Genomic DNA, 5903 nt, shown 5'->3' on the forward strand with positions numbered 1-5903 from the left:
CCCACCCCGCTTCCCCCAGGGCTCCAGCTGCTCTGCCCTGCCCTCTCCAACCCCGACAGCCCCAGAGGGAGGTTTCCCCTTCCCCCTCCCTCCCCCCCCCCCAGTCACAAGTAGAAGAAATGTGGTGGGGGGGGGGGAACGAAGCCTTTGTGCCCCCTGCCCAGGGAGGGAGACAAGCCCGTCCCTGTCACCAGCCCCCAGCCCGCGCCCCCGCTTCCGGGCCTGGGGCTGCTGGCACGGTGCCCGGGCCGGGCTGCAGCCAGCTCCCAGCGCCGCTAATTGCTTTAAAAGGGCAGGACTGCTGCCGGCTCCCACCCCGCTTCCCGGACTGCCAGCCCTGGCACCAGGGAGCCCCATGGCAGGGGACACCCGGCCCCTGCCCCTCCCCGCCATTGCTGGGTTCACTGGGACACGGCCTGGCGCTGCGGCCCCCGGGGAGGCTGGCACGGGGGACAAAGAAATCCTGACATACTGGGGGGAGGGTGGGGGGGAACACGCCTCCAGGTGCCTTTGCGCTGTTGTTTTTCACCTGCAAGGCCATGCTGCAGATTTGCTCCCTTTCGATTAGGTTTTAACCTTTGTTTCCCCCAGATTTGGGGAGGGGGGGGGGATGGGAGGCAGGACAGCCCCCCTGAGGCCAGGCCGCCTGATTTAGCTCTGGCCCAGGAAATACATAGAGAAAAAAAAAAACTAAACTAAAAAATATAATTGTCTCACAACACAAATGCATTTCTTCTACCACTCTGCGGACCCCCACTGCTGGTGCCAGTCCTGAGGCCGCAGCTGGGAGGGCCGGGGGCTCTGTGGAGCCGCGGGTGGGCCCAGCCTGCTCCAAACTGGGGGGGTTACAAAAGGGGCGAACCCGGCCGAAAGGCGAGGCAGCAGGAACGGGGCAGCAGGAACGGGGCAGCAGGAACGGGGCACCAGGAACGGGGCACCAGGAACGGGGCAGCAGGAACGAGGCAGCAGGAACGAGGCCGCAGGAACGGGGCAGCAGGAACGAGGCAGCAGGAACGGGGCAGCAGGAACGTGCGGCTGGGATTCGCCGCCCCCGCAGAGGCAGCGCCGGAGGCTGGCGCAGCTGCGGTTCCCACGGCAGATGCATTTCCCACGGCAGCTGTGCTCCCCCGGCTCTCCTGGGGGTGCTGAGGGCTTGTAAGGGAGCAGGGTGGAGCCCAGCACCTGGCACCCGGAGGTGCCGCGGAGCTGGCCGAGGATGCCCAGGGCCAGAGGCTCCTGGCGTCCCCTTCCGTAGGCAGCCCTGCCGCGGCGAGGGGCAGCTCCTTGCTGCTGATGCAGGGGCAGCAGTGGAGGACGAGGCCTGGGAGCAGTCTCAGGGAGGGGAAGGAGCCGTGTGGGAGCAGGGGCCGGGGCTGCCCTGCTTAGGCCAGCTGGGACGTCACTTCCCACCCCCAGCTTTTCCCCGGATGCTATAGCAGAGCTGGTGCCAGGAGCCCAGGGCCATCTGGAAAGGCTTGCTGACAGCAGCCAGGGACCTGCCAGAGACAATCTCCAGCATTTCAGCAGGGTTCAGGCTCGCTGCTGGCTCCCGCTCTGCCCTGCATGCCCTCAGTGGAGGCTGTGCTCCTCCAGCCACGCAGACAAGCCCCTCGGGGAGGGCCGGGACGCCCCTCAGCCCCAGCAAGGGACCGGTCGGAGCCCAGCACCTTGCCTCTCCCGGCAGCTTTCCATGGCTCGAGGATTGGCGTCCCGTTCGGCTGAGCCCTGCCAGGATACACCCCCGTGGGGCAGTCCCAGCTTCCCAAAATAGTCTGGAGAAGCCCAACCTGGAAAAGACCCGCAACTCAGCGTCCTCTGGGATGGGGCCCCTGGCACCCACAGCTCTGCACTGCAGAGTGGCAGGAGGTGACCCAGGGCTGGCAGAAAGGATGTCCTCAGCTGCCCTGCACCCACATCCCCCTGCCACAATGCCCTGGCTCAGGCAAGACCAGAGCCTGTGGCTGCATGATCCAGGGCAAGGTGGCTCCTCCCGCCCCGTTCCCCTTCCCGGCCAGGGGACAGGCACACTGGGGGCCGCCTCTGCAGCCACGGGAAGGAGACCCAGCACGGCCAGCAGCACCCAGAGCGACTCCTTGCGGCACCCACTGCCCCCAGTGAGGGAGTGAGGTGCGAATAGCTGCAGCCGATAAACAGAGCCCGCCTGGTGCTGTTCAGGGGCCAACAGCAGGAAGGCAGAGACGCAGTGGTATTCACAGGGAGCCAGGAGCCAGTTTGCCTCAGTTCCCCTCTCGCTACTCCAAGGGCAGCAAGCTCCATCTGCAGGAAGAGCCTCAGCCACCCAATGCGTCCCGCATCCTGCAACAACCTTCCCACAGGGGTGATGGTGGAGACCAGGGCTGGCAGAGACCTGCTTCTGCCTACTCAGTGCTGTCACAGGGGCTGATGTGCTTTCTCCTCTGGCAGGGAAAAAGGGAAGGATTGCAGCCCACAGGCCCAGACAAGGAGCTGCAGCAGGAGCCTCCACCCTCCTCTTCCTCTGCAAAACCAGGGCATGGATCCCTGCGTGCTGCAGGGAGAGGACCCGGAAAGCAGAGAGGAAGCCGGGCTCAGCGTAGAGGAAGAGCCAGGGCCAGGACACGCCAAAGCACTGCCTGCCTGCCTCAAGGCCAGAGGAAATGCTGCTGCAGGAGGACAGAGGGAAGAGCTGTGGAGTCAAGGGAATCATGAAAAGCCACTTGCTATGACCATGACACACCGTGAGGAAGGGCTGTGGCTCGGGATGCTACCTGGGCAGGGGCACACAGTGGTGCTAAGATGACTCTGCTGTGGGTGGGACGCATCCACCAGGCACATCAAGCTTGGCCCATGTGCGCTGCTTGCCCCCGTTACCTCCTCTCACATCCACACTGCAGCCACCTGCCTGCTCTCCTTAATGCCAGAGCCTTCATCTCACAGGGAGGAAAGTCACCCTGGGGGCCACGGGGGCAACACACGAGGTGACAGCAAAGCAGACAGTCTGCAGGTTTGTTTCAGCACAACTTCACATCCATCATCTCCTCACCTCCAGCAACACCGAGGCTTTCCCCATCCGGTACCAGGGGCAGCTGTCAGGGCACGCAGCCACTCCCTCATCCGAATAAAATCTTGCTCAGTGCAGCTCACCAGGGGAAGTGCTCAGTCCCCTCCTGCACATGGCAGGAAGGTCACCTCCCACCGTGTGCAGAAGTGGCAAAAGCCCCCAGTACGGTCATTCATTTTTCCTGGGCAGTATCCAATGGCAAAACTTAAGATAAATATTTCCCTTGCCTCCAGCACCACCCAACCCACACTGGACAACAGCTGCAGAGGATTAGCATCATGTTGGAGGTATAATCCCTCTATGGAGAGGGTAGTATTTAGCAGAAGACATCCAGGAAGATACAGAAAGGGAGGAAAAAAGGGCAAGAATATGAGTTTGGCCCAGATCTTCTTGATTCCTGGATATCACCTCCATGATCAGAAGCAAATGAGACTTACTCCTCTGCAAGGCAAGGAGCTGAAGAGACAACCCAGCCCACGAGGGTACCTGTCACACACCTCAGCACACTCCAGAGCAGGGATGCCTGCCTGTGATCCTGCTCTTGGTGCTTTATGTCGGGATCCACTTAACAGGAAGGGGACAAAGAGCAAGGGAAAAGCCAGAAGCAGGGACAGAAGCCTGTACCAGTGTCTTACTGTTCCACTGGGCTGGACACACCGACTTCTGCCTGGGCCGCAGAGCACAAAGGGCAGAAACCAGTCCCAGGAAATCCCACTGTGCACTTCTCCTGCATGGAGAGCACGCATGCAGCAGCCATCCATGGGGTAGGCTCCCGTTTGTGGACCTGCATCCCTCCGGCATCCACTCTTCCCATGCAGGGCGATGTTGCATCCCAGCTGGGTCGAGAGCCTTAACCCAAGCAGTAAAAAGCCGTACCCTTCATCACAGGAGTTTTGCTAATGCACATTTACTCTAGAAAGTGACTACCGATGCGATTCCTGTGGTATTTTGGCCTGTCTGCCAGCAGCATCCTCTTCTCCTTGGGAAGGGGAAAGAACATCCCAACTTTCCTTGCCTTCACAACAATGGGATAGTTAAGGTTCCAATGGGAGAGCAGGATTAAAATAGGATTATTCTTGAACTGCACTCTATAAATCCACCACAATCTGCCCCTACAGGAAAGGGCCAGTATCTGATGATGCTCCACCTTGTACAGCATATAAACAGGAAGATTCAGTATTCTCCCTCATATTAAAAAAAAATACAGAGCCCACATAGATGTAAGGGTTTGTGGCTAGGAGTTCATTCCAGCGAACCCGCTGGCACAGCTCCTAGAGACCGCACAGGAATTGGCAGCAGGGCCCATCTCATCCCTCCGCAGAGGCAGCCAGCTCGGGGACCCAGGGAGCCTAGCCTGTGTTCATGCAGTTAAGGTTAGTCACTCAGAGCAAGACCAAATCCTCAATGGACGAGGGACAGCCAGCGATGGGGGGCCAGTGGGCTAGGAAAGGCAGCAGCCGTGCCGTGTGAGCATTTGGCTGCTGGCAACTTCTGCAAACGTGCTCCTGAGCAAGGGCCCGTGGGAAGGGATGCTTTACCTTGCCAGGGTTTGATGGATTCCCTCAGCAGCCGAGACTCCCCTGCTCCCGCGAGTTTGCAAACCTGTCAGGAAAGCCTAGCCATAGACTTCATTACGACTGATCCTTGGCACACGGCGCAGCGTGACTCCACTTGACAAAGCTCAAGTCCAGCCAAGCCATGACAGACATCAAAGCGAGATGGATGGTGCATCCCCACGTGGGCTTCCTTGCCTTGGCTCCTTGGAACTACCAAGCTATTCAACTGCTATAAAAACTAGAAAGATTTTCTCCACAAAGCCTTCAGCACCGATTGGCAGCACAGAGTCAGTACCTCCCTTTCAAATCATGGCAGCTTCAAGGTGCACATAAGGCAAGTGCATTACAGGTGCCCCACGGGGAGTCCACGTAAAGGAGCAGCTGTGTACCCTCAGTCAGCAATGTCCAGCCTTTAAACCAGCTGGACTGAACTCAGAATCCGGTGCAGATTCTGTGCTGGGGGACATCTGCCCTCTCTCCTCCCGTGGACACCAGCTTCGTTTTACAGGACAATAATGTACAGGGAAGTTTTCCCAATTTGATGCGCAGCCCAGAACCAGGGAGGGACCAACACCAGCCCATGGTACCCACCAGCCCAAGGAGCTGCTGGGGCTTGGCCCCAGGGAGGTACGGCAACAGATTCTCCCAGACTTTCTCCATTACTGGTAGAGGTTTGCAGCCTCCTCTCAGTATGCCTTTCCACAACAAAGGCAAATTGGTTTGAGACAGGGAAGGGCAGCCTCAGAACAGGAAAAGACTTCCGCTTCTGTTCGCTTCTGTTCTGCTGCTTTGCTAAACCTCCCCTTTGATCCCCAGGGAAAGGAACAATTTGGCAGTTGGAAGGCTATTGTGTGCCTTTTGCTATAAGTAGCTGCTAAATGCTTGGCTGAGAGCAGGATTGAGTTGTTTAACTACACAGCTATCAGAACTGTGCCCGTTTAACAAGCAGGTAAGAACAATTTGTCACTGCTGGGAAAATGGCTTCAAATAAGCAGGGAACGAAAAACCTATTTCCATGTACCAAAAGTGAACGCTACGGGTTTTGTCACAGGTCAGCTATCCCCAGTTCTTGAACTGGAATAAGCTACTGTGTATAGCAGATCTTGTCTCCTCTACTGAAACCTTGTTATTTTTCCTCTCTCCAGATTATTGTTGTCCACATCTGTAATGACCCTTAAAAAGTGAGGCTGCCAATCAAAGACAAATCCTAACATTTAAGTTCCTAAAGAAACTCCTCAGCACCTTCCGCAGTGCTAACACGTGGAAATTAAAGGACCCACCAAAGGAGGAAGATGCCAGGAGAAGAC

Source organism: Anser cygnoides, chromosome 12, assembly GCF_040182565.1.
Source record: "Anser cygnoides isolate HZ-2024a breed goose chromosome 12, Taihu_goose_T2T_genome, whole genome shotgun sequence".
Classification (NCBI taxonomy): Eukaryota; Metazoa; Chordata; class Aves; order Anseriformes; family Anatidae; genus Anser; species Anser cygnoides.